Source organism: Zootoca vivipara, chromosome 1 (assembly GCF_965207765.1).
Source record: "Zootoca vivipara chromosome 1, rZooViv2.hap1.1, whole genome shotgun sequence".
Lineage (NCBI taxonomy): Eukaryota > Metazoa > Chordata > Lepidosauria > Squamata > Lacertidae > Zootoca > Zootoca vivipara.
The window spans coordinates 41,900,049-41,923,770 of NC_142582.1; the positions used below are offsets into that span (position 1 = coordinate 41,900,049).

The following is a 23,722-nucleotide window of genomic DNA, read 5'->3' on the forward strand; positions in this document are numbered from 1 at the left end:
GCCTGGCCAGGGCAAAGTCCTCTAATATACCTGCTGGGATTGACAAGGCATCTGACCCTCACCTGAATCTCATAACTCTACTGTTCACTCTACTATTCAAATTAGGCCCCCGTGTTTTTGTTACAATCCCCTTCTCAATTAAGTAATCAATTTTAATCAACAATAATTAAATTCTCAAAAACTTTCTTATTTGTTAATTCGAGCTGCTCTCACTTCGTTACAAACAGTATTTCTACCTGCAACACACTTGAGCAAAGCTGCTCCTCTTCCTTTCACACATATTTTGTTGCCATTTGATGAGTCATCATTTAACTCTTAGGGAAAATGATTAGCAACACACATCACGTGCATGGAAGTTGCTGAACCAATTAACCAACTAGGAGGATTACTGTTAATAGCACCAGTTTTCCTATAACTTGATATTGCTGGATAGTTCTGATGAACTGCAAAAGCATTTTTAGTTGCTTTCTGTTGCCACCCTGGAACTTTCCTTTATTAGTGCCACTTTGTTTTGTACGATTCCTTGCAAATGAAGGAAAACAACTTTTCTGCTTGTATATGTTGATAATACAATTTTGTTTACCGAGAAGAAACAAAATTGTACAAAAACAAGACTGGGCACAGGCCTGACCAACACATAGGCATCCTGACTGTGACAAAGGTGACCTGTGTGCTTGCTTGCTTGCTTGATTGATTGATTAACAGCTGTTGGGAACTTCAAGGTCCCTGCTCTCCCTTCTTATGGTCTTTGTACTGGACCTGGAGACTCCAATAGAGCGCATTCCATGTCAAGAAGGAGGGCAAGTGGGCACCCTATCAAATGATAGGGCAGGAGCTACGCAAAGCAGGGCCTTTTCACTGGTGGTGCCCATTGTATGCCTCGCTCTTCCCAGACCTGTTTTCTTTTGGTCTGTATTTTGGAGCTTTATAATTTAGGAAGACTTTGGAAGAACTGGTAGACATGTCTTATCAGTCGCTGATGTATGAGTGGATTATATTTGTTGCTATTCTGGGCTTCTGGTGCACCAGGGTTTACACCAGTGTAATAGAGTTGGCCAGGAAGGAAGCCTATTCAGCATAAGGGAATTTCCCTTTAAAAAATGGATAACTTGGCAGCTATGCAGTGCAAAGGCTGAGCTGAAGCGTTCCCTGCTGGTTACCTGCTTTCAGCAATAGGGGTCACTGTTTGGTAGTACCCAATTGGTTAGCTGTCAGATTCTAGAGCTCCCTATTGGTGGCTCTTAGGTAATTCACAAAATACAGAGTCCACTCATAAAACACAGTGTTCATTCATAAAGCAGTAACATAAATCTCCATTGCTACATATTGGGTGTATATTTCAGCCATTGAACATACAGGTTTATGGCCATGCTATAGTAGTGCTGGGCTCATTGTCTTGGGGTTTGGGGGGGAGGTGACAAAACTGATTTCCAATAAGTGCCCCCCCTTTATTTCCATAACAACTCCTTGAGTCTGTACTCAGAATAGGGACCTAGAAGGTGCAGGGCTTGTCAGTCCAACCCCTGCACAGTCTCATCAGGGCTGACCTTAAGGCAATTGGAGCAATTTGGCCAAATTGGGCCCTGCAGGCCACTCCTAAAGGGGCCCCCGCACCAGGATTTTATTTATAACTATAAGATTTTGCAGGCTTTGGCTGTGAACTGGGGCCCTACCAAAAAAATCAAGTTGGGCCCCACTGCTTCAAATTGGGCCCCACTGGCTAGCCCTGAGTCTCATAGTTGCTGGGCCTGAGTTGCCCTGCCCTCGCATGAAGTCTTGAGTTTGCAATTTTCAGAGAGGGGAGACTGCAGAACTGGGGAGAAGGCAAAGCTGGCGAGTCTCCCTTGATTTAGAGGCCCTAGGCTTCAGCCTACTTAGCCTATACATAAATCCAGCACTGGGGTAGCTCAGATGGTTTTAGGCCATTCTGGCTCTAGAAAGACATGCAAAAGGTTCTGTTCCTGGCATCTCTTTCTAGGGCTGGGGAAAGCTGCCAGCCTGTGCATACGTTACTGAGCTAGATGGACCCTCACTTTTAACTCGGCATAAGGCTGTTTCCCACATTCCTAAAATCATATTGCCTGCCAGTCTATCCCAATATTGTACCACGTTCCTTCAAGCTTTATGTGCCTGTAAGTTTTTCCTTAAAAGGTAACTGGCAGCTTTTTTGCAGTGTGTGTGTGTGTGTGTGTGCGTGTGTGTGTGAATTTGCAGGGAGGAACTGTTAAACACAGTTTCCCACTCATACAGTCCTGGTCCAAATCAGGCCCTCGCACACCATGTTTTACAACAGAGGAAAGCGACAGGAGACCTGCTCATGCTGATGTGCTTTGGTCGCATCTGGTTTGGCCCTAAGTTGATGAGAGCCTATGGAGGCCAGAGCTCCTTCATCTTTAATGGTTATTTAGAAGAGGAATTTGAAGGAGGCGCAGATGCTTTCCCCTCTGTAGCACTGTGACATGACAAACTTGGCCTGCCGCACCCCCCTTTTCAACGCAGTTATTAAAAAGGTGAGGGAGAAGGCTTGTCTTTGGTTTACTGCCTAGTGGCCAGAGATGACAGTGTCGCTGGGCCCTCCCTCTCCCCCACTACTCCCCTCAGATGCAAACGATGAAAATTAGACACTTGCCTAATATTTATCTTTCAAAACGCAATGTTACTAGAGGAGTCATTTTCTTCATTCTATCTTTCAAAATCCCTTGGAAACACTCACGAGGGAGTCTTTGAAGACTCTTCTGTCTTCTGCTAATGTGTTCTGTTTATCTTCAGAACAAGCCACTGAAAGCCTTATGCCTAAACACAGATCTTTGGACAACTTACAGGACCGTAATCTGGACTGCATCTCATTCGCCAAATGAATTTTTATATCCCTTAAGTACATTTCGACTTGCTGTCTGCATAGAAGTTGCTAAAAGCTTTAAAATGCCATTAGCAGCCACAAGAATCATTTTGGGAAGGTCAGCTGTTTGCTATGCAGAACAGGGGCTTTAAAAAGAAAAAGAAAAATCCCCGGCCCTCCCGTTTTATTCTTTCCTATGACTCCAAATATAAGGAAGTTCCCCTTAAACAAAAAACAAAAACAAGAGCCCATACGCTTAATATACTTGCCACTTAACTTGATCACAAAGGGAATCAAGTGTCTTTGAACCATTGCTAGAGCAAGCTGCTTCAAAGGGCCAGTGTAGTGTTGGATCAAAAAGAATGGCGCTTCCCCGCTTAAGAACTGCATTATTGGCCCTCATACCTGCCCACATCTTACTCACTTGACCAAGCGGAAGGGTCAAGGCTGTGCAGGGTATAGGAGAAAGAATTGTGCTCAAGGAACTTATCACCTCAAAAAGAGAGCAATAGAGGGCACAGCTTTGCAACTGCATAAAACTGACATGTGCTAACTGATGCATATAGATGCTGCTTTTGAAATAATTACTATGATCCAAATAAGATGCAATATATGTCACTCCACTTGGAAAGAGTCACATTCACACCATATACTGTAAAGCACATTTCCCAAAGAATCCTGGGAGCTGGAGTTTACCCACTATAGTGATGCAACTCAGGACTCGTTTGCACGCTCAAGGCAAATTAGGCTCAAGCTGAAATTTCTCATAAGATAAGATTTTTGAGAAATGCAGTTTGGAAGAACTCAAAAGCTTGCATACAATTTTGTGACTTTTGATTGGCCTAAGGTTTGCCCCCAGTGCAGATTTTGGAAAGATCATGGTGTAATCTTCACATGAGAGGCATCAGAATTCAGGCAGCTGCCTTTAAGCCAGGCAGATTCATGACTTCAGTTTACAAATGGGCTCCGTTCACTTAGCATCACCTCCCGTCAAAGTTATGTGTTACATCCAACAAAAGTAAAAGTTACCAGGCTTGTTCAAGCTAAAGAGGTTCACATTGGATTATTCAATCCAAATAATGATCTTTGTTGAAATCCCAGTTGTTCTTTTTGCAACCCTATTGCAAAGGAAGAAAACAATTAAAACCCCAATACTTTGACGACATTAATTCAACATGTGTAGGCTCATTAAACAACTGACAGTATGCCAATAGTAGTAGGCCATCATCAATACCTTTTAAATAAAGGGAAATGACTGTCAGCCATCGGGGCCAAGTGATGGAAACAATAAATGAAAGTGGATGTTCATTCAAAGAATGATTTTGTCTTCAGAATATTTCAGTCATGTCAGCTCCTTCTCTATTATCCAGGACAAATTACTTTGACAGCACTATCTAGTCTTGACATCTGAGTTGTCTCTATAGCCTATTATAGTTTAGAACAGGCATAAAATATTGTTCAGACAGTATGGTTAGTCTAAAAGGAAGAAATTTAACTGCTTTGAAACAGCCTATTAGGAGATGAACTCTCAAGTTTAGCTGCAGGCAGAGAATTAATCCAGTCCTTTTTTTAAAGTTCTTAAACTGCAGCCCTTTTTTTTTTGTCAACCAAATGCCCTTTTCGTTTTGAAGGATGTAAAATCTGAATCATCATTACAAATTTAAATGCGGCAATTGGAGGGGAAAATGCAATTAAGGAATTAGGACACATTACAGACAGGCTTAACATACAGTGCCAGGTTCTTCCACAAATATAAATGATGGGAAGAAGAGACAAAGTTTGCCCCCAAATCCTGCAAACAATTAAGTATCGCATGTGATTTTTATTTCTACTGTATTTGAACACCCCATGGCTTGCAAAGTCATCCTCCGTCGATTGTTTTAGGCAGGTTTCTGTTGTACCAGGAACTTCCCTTTGCCTTTGCTCTTCAGACTGTACCGCAGGAACTAATAATAGCATCATGCTTTTACTGACCTCACATCAGTGTCTTTTGAATGATCAGGAAAGGGGACAGGAGTCAGGCCTTGAACATTTTGGCACTAGAGGTGGGAAATCTAAATGGCACCCATCCTCACATGAGTGCACTGCGTCTGGACAATGCAGACAAACAGCACACAATCTTCGCAGGCTGCCTCTTCCGAGGGAAATGAAAGATGAAGGACCACATGAACACAATAAGCATCTGTTTGATTTGATATATTACCGTAAGTAAATTGCAGCCAGAAAGCAGGAGGGATCCAAACCGGGATCATAACACAGTAGGAGGTTTTTAATTGCCGTTGTCCACCCATCCACCTGTCCTGTCTGCCATGGTTGATCTAACGCCCCATTGGCTGTTAACTGCACCAGGAGGAAAGCTCCTGCGGTTTCCCCATAGGAACACCAGAAGCCGCCTTATACAGAGTGAGATTATTGGTCCTTATATCCCGGTATTGTCTGCATTGACTGGCAGTGGCTTTGCAGAGTTTCTGGCAGGAGGCTCTCCCAGCCCTACCTGAAGATGCCAGTGAGTCCCACCTGTGACATTCTGCATGCAGAGAAGATGCTCTATCACCGAGCCATGGCCCATCCCCAGAGGACTCTACCAAAAAATTGAAGGAGGATCTGCTATGGTTTTCACCTCTTCTCCCTCAAACACTTTTAAATGCCCATCTCCTTTTGAATGTCCCAAGGCAGCAGGAAAAGGAGCCAAGGCCAATAATATAATTGTTATTAACTCGCATATTATATCCAGCTCCCATCAACCCCAGCTAGTGGCAAAAGATGAGGGGAACTGTAGTCTAAAAAGGTATGGAGGGCACCAAGTTGAGAAAGGGTGCTAACAGAAATGCTTGTTCTATTAACATTTGGGGTCATCCCCCCCAGTAATCTCTTCCCCTTGTGTGCAGGATTACTGCAAAGTATTACTAGATCTGTTTTGTTCTTTAGCTGCAGAACTTATTCCACCTCATGTTTAAAGACAACTTATTTTTTTGCGCTGTTGTTTTGTTTGATAATCAGAAAATCTCCCATTCTGATCATCGTTTGAATTCTCCCTTAAAACTGCTCTTCTTCCTAGCTCTTCAACGTTTTTCTTCGGTTTCCGCTTCATCGTTAGATTGTCATTTATCGAGCCAGGCTGGGAGAATTCTTTTAATTATGACACTTTCCATGGATGAGCCTATCGACCCAATTCAGTATCTCACCTAATTAAAAGGAGAGGCTATTTTTGAAAAATAAAAAGTCTGCTCAATTTCAAATGAAACGCTTGATTCAAAGAAAATAAGGATAAAAGCTGATTATTATTATGTTCTGGTTAATTTTTCCTCCTTATTTATTTAATCTTAATGCACACATAGTCAAGGCCTCATCTGCACTGTACATCTAAAGTGGTATTTTAAAGAATCCTTGGGAACTGTAGTTAGTTAAGAGAACTGAGAGTTGTTCGGAAACCCCCATTCCCCTTATAAAGCTACCATTTCCAGAGTGTTTTAACAATCAATCCCTCTTACCAATTAAATAGAAGTTATGATTTCCAGTATATGTGGTATGTGTATTTTATGAGTTTGTGAATATTATGATTACCAATAAAGGAATAAGACAGTCCTGCAAATTACATTCTTTGTCGGTTTGTTTATGCAAATAGCAATACTGGGTCAACTCAGCAACATACACATTGCAGTGGGTGCAGTTATGGTTAGTTACGGCACAGGATAGGAGACTTTTCACTCAATACACAATTGACTTAGAGAATTCATTGCCACAAGAGGAGATAATGGCCGTGACCTTGGATGGCTTGAAAACGCTGGTGTATTAGAGCGGGGCCAAGTAAGTTTCTGGGGGAGCTATTTGCCAATCCTCTGCATGAATTTCTCAGAAGGGAAACCCGTTAAATAAGCTAAGAAGAGGAAGAGGTAGGTTACAGGTGAGCATGCATAGCTAAGGGTGAAAATGCCACTTTCATTCTGAAAAATCCCCCATCCCTTTGTCATGCCCCAACCAAAAATGTCACAAAATATCAGCAAGCTTTTTGTTTTGCTTTTTAAAAGATATTTTTATTAAAATTTTACACCAAGTTTTAGCATAATCAAAAATTCAAATTACATTTTACATTTTCAATTAACACACACACACACACACACACACACACACACACACCGACTTCCCCCAAGTTCCCTTTCTGGTTTATTGCCTATTTATTTCTTCTGCTTATAATTTTATTTTATTTATTTTATTTTTTCAACATAATTTTTATTCAATTTTTAAAACATACAATATAGCACATAACAACACACACAAACAAACAAACAAAAAATCAACCAAAAACAAACAGACAATATAACTTTTAAGCATCATTTTTTCCTAATCATTGTCTTATGGGCTTCCCCTCCCCCCAGCTAGTTTTCATTTTATAATCTTCTTTAGCAATTTCATTTATCATAATTTAATTATCCTTTTCTTTTCTTACCCTTTCCTTTAGCATCCTACCCCTCCCCCCCCCACTCCATTCCCAGGCATCCCCCTGCCACCAGGGAATCCCCAGGTGAAGTAGGAGAGATGAAGCAGTCCTTTTATAATTAAAGCCCCCCCACTCCCCCCTTCCCAGTACCTCCTCTTCTGCTTATAATTTTATATGCCTTAAATGTAGTAAAATTAAAGTTGTACCTTGTCAGTCTGTTCTTAACATTTTAACCTCATATCGGTATTTATATTTTCTATTTATGTTTGTCCATTGTAAGTGTATTACCGGTACTCGAATCCTGCAAGTGAGTTCATTTCAATGCATTGTTTCTGTATATGCATCATAAAAGGTCCCCAATCTTTTTTGAAGTCATTGTTGTCCTTATCTTTGAGTCTCTCAGTTAGCTTTGCCATTTCAGCGTGTTCCATCAACTTTTCTAAAATATCAAGCAAGCTTTTGAGTTGACCAGAAGCCTTCCATGCATCTGGGCTGGATTTGTGGCCGGGTGCTTCTTGGCCCTTTTCCTTGGCTTGCCAAACAGGCCTATTGTTTGCAGCTTGCATTTTCTTTGAAATTCGGAGGTATTCCGTACTGTTATACAGAGTCAAACGGTTTGCCCTGTGGATGTTTAAGGAGGTGCAGACAACCACGGCTCCCTGACTAGTGGCCCTAAGAGTTGCAGGGAAAGCAGAACCATGTGTGATTTGTACTTACTGTTTACCTCACACCCACCCACCCAAAGAGCTCAAGGTAACACACATAGTTCTGCTGCCTTTTCTTCCATATTGTGTCCTCCCTCCAAGAGGTTGCGGTGCGACCTGGCCACCTGACCCAGTGTTGTGGGTGGGCAATCTTGGAGCAGCCACAACACCTGATTGGTGGGTCCCTCGATGCTGGGAGCAATGGGACCAATGGGACGCGAAACTAAAAGAGCATCGAGGGACCTGTAAGAGCCCATGCGAGGCTTGCGAGCTTTCTCTTTAGGGCTATCGCATCGGAACACCTGCCCACCTCTCCCTATATTTAGGGCTTGTGCGCTTGACCTTGCTATGCCGTTGTGTGTCATCTGTCATTGGGACAGGGGCACGGCAGGAATTTTGCCCGCTTGGCTGATTGACTGGTGCCATTTGGGTTTTGCCTGCCGCGCAGCAAATCATCACAACTTGTAAGGTTGTGGATAGGCTCTGGTTCAGGTGATAGGGGTGGCACAAGACTATGGCCACGCCTATGCGAAGGGCATTCCAGTAAAGGAATCCAGGGACTCATTGGCTTGGCGAACCCCGCAAGGGGTTAAGCCCATGCCTGAGTCCAGGGGACACCAGGGTGGCTGAATGGGGCTCCCCCAACAGTTGTCCCTGGTGTTCATCCTTAGCTGTCCTACAATGGTGCTCTGGGACAGCGCTGCCTGCACAGGTGCAGGGAGCTAGTTGAACCAGAGCCTATGCAACCACTCACTTGATTGTAATCAATAAAGTTGTGGCCTAAATTCTGCCAAAAACCAAACCAAAATGATGAGTCATGTGTGAATTTATTTCTAGGGAAAGGTAAAAGGTCTAAACACGCAAATTTTATCCTCGCAACAACCCTGTGAGGCAGGCTAGACTAAGAGAGGATGATTGGCCCAAGGTCACCCAATGAGCTTCATGGCCAAGAGGCAATTCAAACCCTGGTCTCCCATGTGCTAGTCTGTCACCCTAACCACTACATCACACTGGCTTTCTTCTTTTGCTTCCTCCAGTTCTCTGCTCATAAGTAACATTCACAGTTATGATCTGTGCTTCCCAAACGACATCTTCAGAAGTTGGAACACAAGTGTGGGCAGACAAAGTGTCCATCACGCTGCTGCTTCTACTGCCATTTCTTTGTCAAATTCGACTAGCTCTTGGTATTTCAGTTTACTAGACCACCACACACACCCAAACACGTTACATTGTCGGATCAGTTTGGAGAGTAACTTCTTAAATATTGAACTGTTCCCGATCTCGGGTGACACTTCTCGTTGATTAGTTTAAGGGCTGTGCTCAGTTTGTTTAACAACCTTCTTGACACTGAACAAACAACCCAGGAATGGGAGTCATTTGCAAAAGAGAGAGGGGGGAAAAAAACAAATACAGGGGCAAGGACAAAACTGTCAGCAAAATAGGAAGAAGGATCCTATTAAAAATGACAAAATAATACCCCGTTCTTAAAAGGAAGTCTATGGACATTGGCTTATCTGCATTCAAATAAGACTTGAAAGCAGAGGAAAGTTAAAAGTTTTCATTAGCAGTACAGTGATACCTCTTAATTAGAATTCCTGGAGCATATTAAATGGTATTTAGTTTCTACCTCAATGCATCATTTTCTGTTAAATAATTGATCACAGCACAGAGATTGTGTTTGTGGAATTTAAGAAAGTGATTAGGCCAGAGAACATTTGGGGAAGGCGGGGAGGAGGGGGAATTACATCAATAACATAAGTGTTATGTCAGCATGACTCAGTGAACAGCATTTTCTGCGGGGCCAGAAGGGATTGTGGGATTAACCTGATGGGCCAAGTCGCATCAACTGCCCTTCCACACACAAATCCCAAGCGTTGCATGGGGGTTGTTAGTCGCTATCTATGTTTTCAGCGAGAACCACAACTCAAGCCTGAAGCTCCTCGCACACATAGGCTTGCACACCTAGTCTTATGGTCTCCTCACAAGTAACACAGCCAGGGCTGACCCACCCACGAGGCAAGGTGAGGAGACCGCCTCAAGCAGCAGCGTCCACAGGAGCAGCAGATCTGGCTTCCAAAAAGGCATCACCTGCTGTTGCCGCCTTTGCAGCTGTGTTGCATGCCTTGGTGTCAGGCTTCGGGGAATAGGCTTCCTCCCCCATGGCTGTAAATGAGCAGATCAAACAAAAGGGAATTCTAACCCATTAGTTTCTTTAATAAACACAGTGAAGCACAAAATAAAGCATCTAAATAGAATGGCGGTGCTACCAATTAAGGTCGCTCCGCACTCTGTCCCTATTAATCTACATCACTCCTACGCAGTGCCGGATTTACGTATAAGCTAAACAAGCTATAGCTGAGGGCCCCACTCTCCTGGGGGGGCCCAAAAAAATTAAAGGAAAAAAAACCCTGGATGTACATTTCCAAAATATAAGATAAAACACAAATAAAATAAAACCAACATACAGCAACAGTGTTTTGTGTTGTGTAGGATCCAATGACAGAGCCGTCCTTCCTACTGGGCTGACTGGCACATTGGGCCAGGGCGCCGGCCTCTCAGAGGCACCCCAGCGACTGAGGGGGGGCTGCATGGCCCACGTGGAGGCGAGGCCGGGGCGCGCTGTGGAAAGAGCTCTGCTCCCGAGCCCAGGTTGGAGACGGACAGTGGGAGCAGTGCCCCAAAGGGCTCCTTTCAGTGCACTGTTCCTGCCACGCCCCCTCGCAACAGCAGGCTTGCTAGCCACCGTTCCAACGGCCGTGAACACAGCATCCAGGATAATCAGATGGAAAAGCATGCACAATTCCCTCCTCCCCACTTGATCCCTGAAAAATCACTCTGGAGGATCATGGCTCCCCCTGAGCAACATGGGATATGGCACAGGGAAAGGAGGGAGGTAGAAGAATTTCTTTCCATGATCTTCCTTAACTTTTCTTAGGATTCAAGCCCAATTCTGAGTAATTCCTCCCTCTCTCAGCAGCCATTGGTACCCCATTCCATATTGTTTAAGAGAGCCCGCCACCCTTTTCAGGGAGCTCAAAGGGCTATTGTGGAGAGGAGAGGGTGGGACACTTTCATTATGTGAACTTCCATAAAGCTTTGCTTGGTTTTGATCAATGAAGCTATATTTGTTAAGCTTCTTTTCTATAGTTTGGTTAGACATGCACCTCTCAAACTTAAATACTAAATATACATTCTATGATGGGCAGAATTTCTTTCTGCATTGCTTGTGCCATTGAAAAACATTCATTGTGTGTTGTGAAGTGAATGGTTTTTTTTAATTATTATTATTATTAACAGGTACAACAGGCTTTGGGTAAAGTTTCCACTCCCAAGGTTGATTTGTTTATATTCTGGGGCAATTATATACTGTTACATTGTGAGTAGAAAGCTCTAACCTTCTATCACTTTGCAATAAAGAAATAATTACACTATAATCTATGGACTCCTGTTCTATAAATACTTATTAAAACAGCCATTGGCAAATTAAGCCTAACATGTTCCTTCACGATTTGTTATATATTGCACCTGCCTTGCTTGCTTGCTTTTTTCAACTATCATTATATGTTACGTTATCATATTTATTCCATACATCCAAGACATTCAAGGTGGCTTACATGGTTCCATATCGTCAAATTTGTTCAGACCCAAAATTGGGGGCATGCATCTTTCAGGATGTGCTCTGGGTGAATCATGTGACCCACACCTTACTCTCAACCTCCCTCACCCCACAGTCCTTTTTTCAGGGTGAGAGTGCAGTGCGAGATCACGGCACCAAAAATGTCTGCTGCGCTCTCACACAAAGAAACAGGGTGTCCTTTTTTCCCTTCCAGGACACTTGGAAGACACCTGCTTCCCTATTTTAAACTTATAACAACCCTGTGAGGCAGGTTAGGCTGAAAGACAGCAACAGGCCCAAGGTCACCAAGTGAGATTCGTGACAGATTCGTTTGAACACTAACTCAGAGATCACCACCCCGGGATCTGCTGGCATCCACAAAGGCCTTTCTTGGCACCTCTGGGAAACAGGGTATCATGGGCACTAAGTTGGCAACCCTCAATATATTATTTATTGCATATACTCGTGTATAAGCCGGGTTTTTCAGCACGTTTTTAATGCTGAAAAAGCCCCCCTCAGCTTATACTCATAGAATAGAATCATAGAGTTGGAAGACACCACAAGGGCCATCCAGTCCAACCCCCTGCCAAGCAGGAAACACCATCAAAGCATTCTTGACATATGGCTGTCAAGCCTCTACTTAAAGACCTCCAAAGAAGGAGACTCCACCACACTCCTTGGTAGCAAATTCCACTGCCGAACAGCTCTTACTGTCAGGAAGTTCTTCCTAATGTTTAGGTGGAATCTTCTTTCTTGAAGTTTGAATCCATTGCTCCGTGTCCACTTCTCCGGAGCAGCAGAAAACAACCTTTCACCCTCCTCTATATGACATCCTTTTATATTTTTGAACATGGCTATCATATCACCTCTTAACCTTCTCTTCTCCAGGCTAAACATACCCAGCTCCCTAAGCCGCTCCCTAAGAGTGAGGTCCCACTTACCTGTTCTCTGGTGCAGTGTGGGTAGCCTGTCGGAGGAGCCACTGAGCAACCTGGAGCTCGAGGGCACCGTGCGCTAGGACAGGCGCCTCACGCACTCCATAGCCAGTGACTTTGAGCACCAGGTGCAGTGCAGCGCAGCGCCCCGCTGGGCTCTGGCTGCCTCATCCCCGCCGTGGATCCCGCGGCGCTGCAGGACCTGGTGGCTCTGGCCATGCAGGCGGCGGTGCAGGTGGGCGAGCAGGGTGCCCTGCAGGCCCTGACGGCACTCAGCGTGGGCTGCATCCACACATACCACGATGGCGTGGAGAGCCTGGGCAAGGCGGTGGACACGAGCACCTGCTCCATGTACACCCTGATGGCACACTGCAAGGAGCTGGACAAAGCGATGCAGCCGGTGCCAGTCTTGGCCCGCCGCATCTGGGACATGAAGAAACTCGAGGGGCTCTGCAAATAGGCATTGTGAGGCTCGCTTGGTGCCTGGCACTGAAATGAAGTGAGTTGGTTTCCGGACAACAGCTCCTTTTCCTCGGTGCTGGTGGCTTCCCCGTCAAAGCCCCCCAGGCCTTTTTCTCTGTTGATCTCAGGACAATTGCATAGCTTTCTCTTAACCAAGCTTTTGTTTGAAACTGTGCAGAAATTTACCAGTAGCTGCTGCATTTCCCACCCTAGACTTATACTCGAGTCAAAAAGTTTTTTTGTGGTAAAATTAGGTGCCTCGGCTTAAATTTGGGTCGTCTTATACTCGAGTATATATTTAAGTGACAGAGTAGTTTTCAGAGCTGGAAGGCTCTATCCCTGCACCCTTGATTTCTTGGTAGTTTTGAAGGATTTTCAGGCCAAGAAGTGACAGGAATCCTTCCTGATTCTTTTTTCTTTCTTAAAAAAAAATTATTATTTTTGGCTTAGTTGCTTAGTTGTGTGCAGTCAGAGGCTCACACAGCTAGGTGATCTTGTGCTCCTGGCAGAACCGTCCAGATTGTGCAATAATCAATACTTTTATTTATAGACATATTTACATATATTTTAAAGCTGATTTTGCACCTGCCCCCCCCCTTGTCTGCACACTGGTGGAGGCCTTCCTCACCACCCCCTCGCTACGGACCTGGGTTCACACTACTTGGGACAGCAACAGACCTGCTTGGTGGTTGTTCTTTTTTAAACTCTGGTGTCCCTCAGTCACATATAAAGTAGGGCGCAGAGAGGGACTGGTTTTAATTGCAAAGAGGCCAAGAAAGAGATAAAGGTAGATGGACCCTCTTCCCTCCTGTGAGACTGGCGGCCACATTCAACAGGTGTCATGATCTGACCACCTGTTTTGAATGACATTTGGGGGTGAAAGATGTTACATGGTTGAATTGCAACCAGCCCCAGGACCTCTTTGTGAAGGGCAAACTATAACTACCTACAAATTAAGGAATTTGTATTCATTAAGTTAGTATAAGCCACTTTTGTGAAGGCTCAGCTTCAGGGGAGAATCTACTATGATGCTTCAGGGCCCTAATCCTGAAGAGACCCCAGAAGCAACTACACTGCTTAAAAATGTGGGGTATAGTAGACCCAATTTGAGTCACACAACTCAAAACGACCAATTCAGTACTTTGCTATTGTGCAAATGTTTTTCTTCTTCTTTCCCCCCAACTTTTGCACTTTTTTACCCATCGGTAGATTTTCAGCACCACCTAGTTGCCAGATGTTATATTTTGCTATTTTTCTGTGACTTTCCCATATCCCTCTCTCTGGATCTCCACGAGATGGTGTGTGTTATGGTAGCTATCCTTGCTAGGCAGTTCAGCCATGTGTCAAAAGCTGCTTTCCCCTTTCCCCTGGGCTGGTAGGAAAGACTGAGCCTGGAGGCCATTTCAGACAGTGCATACATAGTGGCTATACTCGAGAAGGGAAAACAGAAAACACCAATCACCTGGATTGCATCTGGGAAAGAAATTGGATGCATTGAGTACTCATGGAGAAGCATTTCCCAGCAGCATGGGACTGAGCTGGGCTGTTATATCTGGGCAAAATACCATTGAGATTTGATCCAGGAAACAGATCCTAGAGCCCTAGGATCTAGGGTTTGACTGCACCTTTGATTATTCTTAAGCAGGTAAAATTCTTTAGACAGGTATTGATGTTAAAAGGTCCCTGCCCAGAGACACTTACAATCTAAATTTTGACAGAACAGGAAACAAAGGAAGAAAGTGAGGAATGTAAATGGCATGTTAGCTATCAAACAATACGAGCAAATGCAAATACCTGCACTTCAGTTTAATAATAGCAGCAGCAGCAGCAGCAGCAGTAGTATTTGTACCCTGCCTATCTGTCTAGGCTGCCCCAGCCACTCTGGGGGGCTTCCGATGGATAATAAAAATAATAAAACACCAAACATTAAAAAAACTGCGCTATACAGGTCTGCCTTCAGTTGTCTTCTAATAGTTCTATAGTTTGCTCCATCCACCACTGATAAGACCACTTCACTGGTCAAAATCTGTCGGCATTAAGTCCTGTTCATAGCTCACTCTCCCCTAATAAGAGCTATCTCACATTGTGGTGTGTAACACATTCAACCCCGTGATCTGAAGGTTCGCACTCTCAATGATGGCTCACAGAAGAGCTGACACATCCAATTAATGTAATGTCCTCTTTGAAGAACCATGTTTTTGGCATGAAAGATCCTCCAGCCGGACTATTTATACCTTAGAAGGCGCACGAGTTGCGCAACGTGTCTGCGGTTTCGCTTTATTTATTTATTCCCACCTCCTGCCCCCGTGATTCATATTGCCTTTTGTGTGATGGTGCTAATTATTTTGAAAGCATCCCAAGGACTGTCACTCCACTTTTGTTGACAGCGAATGTAGAAAATTAATTTGAACGGAGAAGCCGAAGATAACAACTTCATCTCCAAATTACCGTCGACTGATTCTGTATTGCCAGATCTAGCAAGTTCACTTCCTTGTCATGTCGCTGAAGAACGTAACACTTTATGGTGAGAGCTGGGCGCAAACCTCATTTTGAGGACCGTTAGTTGAGCATTCTGAACACTCCTCTTGTAAGCCACTCACAGAAGTCCATGTTGGCAATTCCACAGGCAGGAGCGGCCAATGGGGAGGAGCGATGCTGAGCACCTGGCCTCCCGACTCCAGTGCCACTGCAGCTTACTAGCAGGAATGGGGGCAAGGCAGCAGGGGGGGTAGGCACTGTGCAGATCTCTGGCAGAGCAAACCCAGAACTCCTTTCACTCCTTTTTTTTGTCAATTTCTTTATCAGCAAATTTAACAAGAAGCAAAAGGAGGGAGGGGAGACGAAATAAAAATCAAAGGAAAAAGAGAGGGAGAGAAGAGCAGGGGAATTGATACATTATATTATTGCTAATAATAATAGACCACAATCAGTTCATATTACAGATACAGTGGCTACCAGTACAAAAATCTCAAATTAAACATCAGTTAAGACCAGCCCTTCGGATATCCAATAGGTATCTACCCTAAATTGATGTGTATATGTAATATATTCAAACGTCACTAGGACAGACCACTGTGTAACAGACAGTGGGTATTTATTCTTCCAGGCTGAAAGTATAGCTCTTTCAAGCTGCCTGTTCTCCTATGAGTTTTATTGATATCTAACTGCTACTAGAGTATTTCTATCAATCACACTAAAGATACAATTTGTGTTCCATTATATTATGAACGGTGCCCATTTTTCTGCCATCAGGGCTGCTGGTGTAAATCTATGCCTGTAATTAATTTCGTTACATTCGGCCACATTCGCAACACACATTTAAAGCACGATGGTACCACTTTAAACAGTCATGGCTCCCCCTGAACCATTTTTGGAGTTGTAGTTTCTTAAGGGTGCTGAGAGTTGTTAAGAGACCCCTGTTCCCCTTTCAGAGCTACAATTCCCAGAATTCCCTATGAAGAGGGATTGTTATAGCATTTGGGGAACTGGGGAAGGGAATATGATTCGCCTACCAACTCTCAGCACCCTTAAGAAACTACAGCTCCCAGAATTTGGGAAAAGCCATGAATGTTTAAAGTAGCATCATAGTGCTTTAAATGCATGATGTGAATGAGGCCTTATTCTTGGTTGGCCCCATATCTATATATATATAAAAATGTAAACTGGGCATGTGGGTGTGTTTCCACTTTTCACCAAAACTGCTTGACCGATTGAGGTGAAATTTTGACACAACATCACATGCAAATGTCCGAAGGCTATAGGAAAGTTTGCATAGACAGATGTAGCACCTGCACAATGTAAAAAACCCCAAACCCCGTGTTTCAGAACACACAGCTCACCCAAAAGTGCATGCTGGGAAAAAGAAGCCGGAAGAGGTTGCAAAACAGCACCCTCTAGCGGCGGTTACACTGGTACTGCAGCTAGAAAACCTTCCCTCTCCACAGCAGCTCGGCTCGCCTTTACAGACTAGACTGAATGGAGGTGGGAACTCGCCTGGGTGGGGGGGGAGGAGGGGATGGAATAGGGACAGGGTGGGGGGAATCACAGGGATGAACCGGGGGTGGAGTGGATAGGAGACGGGATAGGTCATGGGTCAGGACAGGGTGGGGGGAAACACAGGGATGAGCCACAGCAACGCGTGGCCGGGCCAGATAGTAATACTATAAATATAATACTTCAAAGAGCCTAAGAAGAGTTATGCTGGATGATACCAAAGACCTATCGAATCCAGCATCTGATTTCCCACAGAGACCAACCAGATGCCTCAGGGAAATCTTCCTGATGCTGTTTTCCAGCAGGATAATTTTTTGAATTGGTGTGTTTATTTCCTCCCTTCTTCATTTGTGAAGCTATTCTGAACAAGGTTGTTTTTAATAATAAATGTAAATAATAATAATAATAATAATAATAATAATAATAATAATAAAAAATATGGATCCTTAACATTCACTCCTTCCATCCCATCTCTCCACTAGACCCCTCTGCCAGCAGAAACTCTGCTTGATAAAACATTACTTCTTAGGCCTCGACAACAGTCAGAACACATTATTGTTCCACGTGAGCCACAGCAGCGATGGCAAAGGCCCACTTTATTCCCTACAGACTGGCCTGCTCCTGCCGCTGCCATCCATCGCCATCAAGCCAGCAGTAACTCCAGCCGGCATTTTAAACACTGCCAGAGGGAGCGGTTTTGTTTCCTCCGCCTCTTGTCTCCATGGGCAAGGACAACATGCTACCAGTACAGACGCTACTACCGCTGTCAATTCAGTTGATCAGAGTGTCAGACTAAACGCCCATTTGCCGGCAGAGCTTGCCTGATTATAGAAATAAAGGATGATGCTGTGTCTCCTTATGGGGGAAGGATAGTACATAGGAAGCTGCCTGAGTCAGACCGTTAGTCCATCAAGCTCTGCATTGTCTGCACTGACTGGCAGTGCCACTTCCCCAATAAGAACACAAGAAGAGCCCTTTTCATAGTCTCTTTGCTGAGCTACAAAGGGCAGAGCTCAGTAGAGTGGGAGGCCAGCCAACCAGACAAGGTGTGCTTGCCTGGAAGCAAAGTCAGCATCTGAAGTCAGGTCCAGTCCTAGTGCTGGTTTTCACCTATAAAACATTAAATGGCTCAGGACCACAATACCTCAAGGACCGCCTCTTTCCATATGAACCTTCCCGGACCCTGAGGTGATCTTCTGAGGCCCTCCTCCATGTGCCTCCTCCTCAAGAGATCCGGAGCGTGGCAACATGAGAAGGGGCCTTCTCTGCAGTGGAACACTCTCCCCAGGGAAGTTTGCCTGGCGTCTTCATTACACACCTTTAGGCGCCAAGCAAAAACGTTCCTTCTTAACCAGGCCTTTGGTTGTTCTGATTGACATCCAATACCCTTTTAAAATGTGACTCTTTTCGGGGGGGGGGATGTTATTGGGTTGCTGGTTTTCTTCTGATTATATATGTTGTGATCTTTTCTGTGAACTGCCCTGAGACCTCCAGGTATAGAGTGGTATATTATAAACTCAATCAATCAATCAATCAATAATAGGGTCAGGCAAACAGCAATCCATGTAGTCAGGCAATCCAGGGGCCAGGGAATCCGCTGATCATGCGGTCAGTGGTCAAGAGAAACAGGAAGCAGCAAGGTCAGGCCAGGAACTACAAGCGTTTCCAGCATCTGACTGCTGCTGGAAGCTCGGCTCAAGAAGGCTGAAGCCAGCTGGTTCTCTTCAGCACCTTCTCCTCTGTGTCCTCAAAGGCTGGTCAGCTGCAGCTGGAGTAATTCCACCTTCTCCCCCTTCAGGCTGCTGTTCAGCAGGCAAAGCTGACTCCTGCCCCACGACAGCCCTGCATCCTGTTCTCACAGTGGCCAACCAGATGCGTGTTGGAAACCCAAAAATACTCCCCCCTTCTGTGGTTTCTAGCAACTAGTATTCGCTACCTCCAACTCTGGTTTTCCTCCCCCAGGGTTTCAGGCAGGGAACATCCCCAGTCGTAATGGGATGCTAAGGATTGAACCTGAGCCTTCCTGTGGAGCAGGAGCCACAGCCCTCCCCCAGAAGTACGGTACCAGACGGGACTGACTTAAAACTGTTTAGTGGGAGTTCAGGTAAGAGGAGGAAGGTCAGCACTTGAATGATAAGACGGTGGGTAGGAGCAGCTGCCCTTCCTCACCTTTTATAGCGACTCTTTTTAAAAAGTTACAGGGTGGGAATATAATTTGGCTTAAAATTGAGGGGAGTCAGAGTAGAGTTTATGGATTTCATTAATCACACACACCATTTCCCCCACAATTTGAGCACTTGTCATATCCACAGAGCACTGTAATTTGGCAAATATCAGGGCGGAAGCTTCATTCCAGTTAAATATTTCATATATGGCAGGTCAAGACCTTTCATCCTTCATGCAGATAGGTTGTGAGGCTACACTGGCAGGGCAACTACACTTCATGTCGACAAAGTATTGGGCGGAGCTTTTTAGTAAAGAGAACTACTGTCCTTAAGGATGCGCAGAGCCTTCAAAAGAAGGAATTGAAAGAAGCCTTTCACAAAATGGTAGAGAAAGGAGGGGTTCGTAGCTCATAGTCAGTGAAAACACAAACACTGGTGGTTATGGCATTTGGTTGAGATAATGAACTGGAAATGACTACTGTCACAATTCACCTTCCAACAGCAACCTATGAGACTTAGAAACAGATTTGTCCCCTTGCTTACAAAACGGAAGGATCGAAGACTCCTGTTTTCCCAATGGCACAATATTGAGTTTGATTGCTAAAGGGGGGGAGCATTACTGCCCAGGACCTATTGCAGTCATCAGCAGTCGTTAACAGCCATCAACAGGTTTACCACTCCTACAGCCCATCACCCATTCCCATCCCCCCTGAATATATATAAGGGTCTGGTTGCTTCTGTTTCAAGTGTATCTGACGAAGTGTGCATGCACACGAAAGCTCATACCAAAATAAAAACTTAGTTGGTCTTTAAGGTGCTACTGAAGGAATTTTTTTTATTTTGCCACAACAAAGTACTTTTTTGAGGGCAGACATCATATAGGAACATACACAGGAAGCTGCCTTATACTGAGTCAGACTGTTGAGATTAGCAGCAACTTTCTAAGGTTTCAAGCAGGTCTTTCTAAGGTCTTTCCCTGCCTTGCCTGGAGATTGAACCTGCAAGATTCAGTGCAACAAACAATACAAGTAAAACCCAGAGGTTGATGTGCACAGCAAACCACAGAGGAGAACAACGTGAAGATGCTACAGAGAAAGATGGCATCCATCATTATAGTTCAGTTCACATGTAGATAGCCCCTCCCTTCGATAGGTCTCTTTGGAGAGTGGAAAGACCTTTTTATGTACGTTATCTCAGTAATCATAATAACCACCCTGTAAGGTAGGCCAGTATCATCACAGCTTGTCTAAGGCTACAATAAGTTCATGGTTGAGGTAAGAGTTGAATTTGGGGCATCACAACTCAAACAGAAATTTATCCCATAAGCAAATTAAACCAACTCTAAACTGAATCCTGGCATTTTGAATATTGGCCATATATAAAAGAGAGCAGTGCCTGCAACACATTTATTGTGCAAAAGACAGAGAAGGAGGATGTGGAAGCACCCTTGAATTTGTAAAATAATAATAATGGAGGATGCAGACATTGTTGTCCCAAGAGCAACAGGAAGAGAGGGAGGTTCATTGCTCAGTGCCAGAGCATTTGTTTTGCATGTGAAAGGTTCCAGGTTCAATCCCCAACATCTCCAGGTAGGGCTAGGAGAGACCCCTGCCAGAAACCCTGGAATGTTGCTGCCAGTCAGAGTAGACAATACTGAACTAGATGGACCAGTGGTGTGACTGAGGTGTATTCCTATGTTCCTATGTAAGCAAAAGCAAAGAGTTGAAAATGGCCGGTGGTAAATGAGAACCTCCTTCTAATCTGAGGAGCTGGTATAGAGAAGAATTTAATGACATTACAACAACCTTCCTCAGGGGCTCATAAGGTTCCTTCCCTCCAACCCGCTCCTTTAAGATCAGAGATGAGAAACGTCTCATCAGAACTTTCTCAAGTTGTTACCTTTCTCTGAATCATCCCATCCAACGTCAGGCTGTATCACGCCACATCCGAGCATGTCATGTCAGATTTTTAGCAGCAGCAGTATCCTGGATGCTTAGAAAGACAGTAGATGTGGCAGGCATCATCAAATAGCCAGCGGAAACAGAAAACAAAACTCAAGCCCACAAGCAGGTATGAGGTATGTCTGTCCCTTCATCAGAATGCATGAAAGGCACTACAAAACTCTGCCTCAGTGCTGAGCAGACCAGCAGCAGCACAGGAGCAGAAGAGCTCTGATTAATATTTATAGGGAATGCATTCGACATGGATAAAGTGCAAATCAACATGACCCATGGGGAAGATGATTAGAAATAATTATTATGCCCAAGGTGAAGCATCCATTGTCTTGGGGATTCTGCCTCGTCAAAAGCCAAAATCTGCAAAAAGAAATTCCAGATTCTCTGAACAGAACATTTCCCCCCTCGGTGACTCTCACCCCTAGAATGAAATGTGGCACTTCCCTCTGAGAGATCACTGGGATTCCTGTCATTTCCAATTTTCATATTTTAAATGCTCAGGTTTCTAGACCTCGTGGATGCAGAGAAAAATCCCCACATCATTTCCCTGCTTTTGCTCCATTTGCTTTACTCTGCAACTGGAACAGAATACCTTTCACGAAAATTCAAAGACTGAAGTTTGAACCTACCATTTATTTTAGCCACTTAATAGATGGGATCACTCATTTGATTTCATAAAATCCAGCTAACTTGTTTAATTTGCATAGGGTAGTTCAGTGGTGGTTAACCTGTGGCCCTACTTCAGACCTTATTAGACTACAGCTCCCATTATCCCTGACCACTGCTTGTGCTTGTGCTGTTTGAGTCCAGCAATATCTAGAGAGTCACAGATTAGTCAACCCTGGTCTTTCTATTCTGTATTTGTTGTTGTTTAGTTGTTTAGTCTTTTAGTCGTGTCCGACTCTTCATGACCCCATGGACCAGAGCACACCAGGCACTCCTGTCTTCCACTGCTTCCCACAGTTTGGTCAACTTCATGTTAGTGGCTTCGAGAACACTGTCCAACCCTCTTGTCCTCTGTCGTCCCCTTCTCCTTGTGCCCTCAATCTTTCCCAGTATCAGGGTCTTTTCCAGGGAGTCTTCTCTGGAGGGAATTTTGCTTCCTTTTAGCCATCATCACAAGATTTGGGTGTTGGGTATCCAATCCGGCATCCCCATCTATGCAGTCCGAGAATTAGCATATTTATTTCACCCTGACTGTTGTGACATTGATTTTAGAACAGGATTGGTATCTAGAAATGTTAGTAAGGACCGAGATGTGTGGTGGAATCAGGAATCGCAGCTAAAGAATCCCTGGCAGATGACTACGGTATCCAAGCTCTGTTTAAAAACCTCCAATGAAGCCTTCCGAGGAAGTCCATTCCACTGTTGAACAGTTCTTACTGTCAGATAGTTCTTCCTAACGTTTAGTTGGAATCTCCTTCCTTGTAATTTGAACCCAGTTTTACTGTGCTAATCCTGCCATGTTGGGTAGTGTGGCTTTCACCAACAGTTACCCAAGGTTCACAAGAGGCAAAGTGTTCATTTGAGGGACAATGAAAACAAAGTCGTACAAAACTAAAGTATGCAATTAGAATGAGTAATCTCCTAAACCCATTCCCACCCAGCTAACCCTGTCTATCCTCTTCCCTCTCCCTCTCCCAGCCATGAACTGACTAAAATTCCCACCTATCACCCTGATAGTCATCCTGAGCTCTGTTCAACTCACTTCCACCCACTTAACATTCCATGCACCAGAGAGCTGCCTCTCCTATCTCATCCTAGTACAAACCCTTCAACGTGGTTTATTCCAGCAGAAAGGATAGATAGGGTGGGTCAATGTTCTTCAGCCTTGGATCCCCAGATGTCGTTGGACCACGACTCTCATCATTCCCAGTCACTTTAGCCAATGCCCAGGAATAATGGGAGGTGTAATCTGGCAACATCTGGGTACCCAAGGTTGAGGAACACTGGGACAGAAGGTTCTGCCAGCTCTGTTATTATACCATTGCATGGTTTTGTGATTCAAAAGAGGCTATATCTCCATAGGGCTCTTATCTTGCTTAAACTCGTTGTTGGACCACAGCTCCCAGCTTACAGCAGCTGAACTCTAGAGCCAATGCTTTACCAATGCTCCCAGAAGCAGCGTCAAGAGCATTTTAGTAATTTAGGAGATGTGACATACTTTTGGTTTCCTCCTCCCCCCCTGCTTTTAGCTACCAGCACATATGTTTGTTTGCTCTGATAGTCAGGTTATCACACATACTATACTTATATATGCAACTCTGAATCATTTCAAACTTCTTGATAAAATTTAATTATGGTTCAGTTCCACAGCAGCCTGCCTCTACCACCACAAGGGTTTTTTAAAAAGAAGAAGAAGAATAAGAATAAATATCTCAAAATGTTACCACCATTTTACGAACATTTAATGAGATCTCAAAGTTCACTCACTGCCCTGTAGCAGAAAAGACTTAACAGAGCAACTCTCGAATTCTTGTTTTTTCTGCCCCTCTGGATCTGATACTATTCAGTGAAACAAAAGTTGGCGTTATACCCAAGGAATACATAATGTAAAAGAAAGGTAACTGATTGCATCAGTAAAACTTAATGGTTGAATGACATTATTTTGGGTC

At 44.2% G+C, this 23,722-nt stretch overlaps 1 pseudogene; it reads left to right on the top strand.

The window, feature by feature from the left end:
• Positions 1–10,845: 10,845 nt before the first annotated feature.
• On the top strand, positions 10,846–12,992 carry LOC148687529 (BLOC-1-related complex subunit 6-like; annotated as a pseudogene).
• Positions 12,993–23,722: the final 10,730 nt, after the last annotated feature.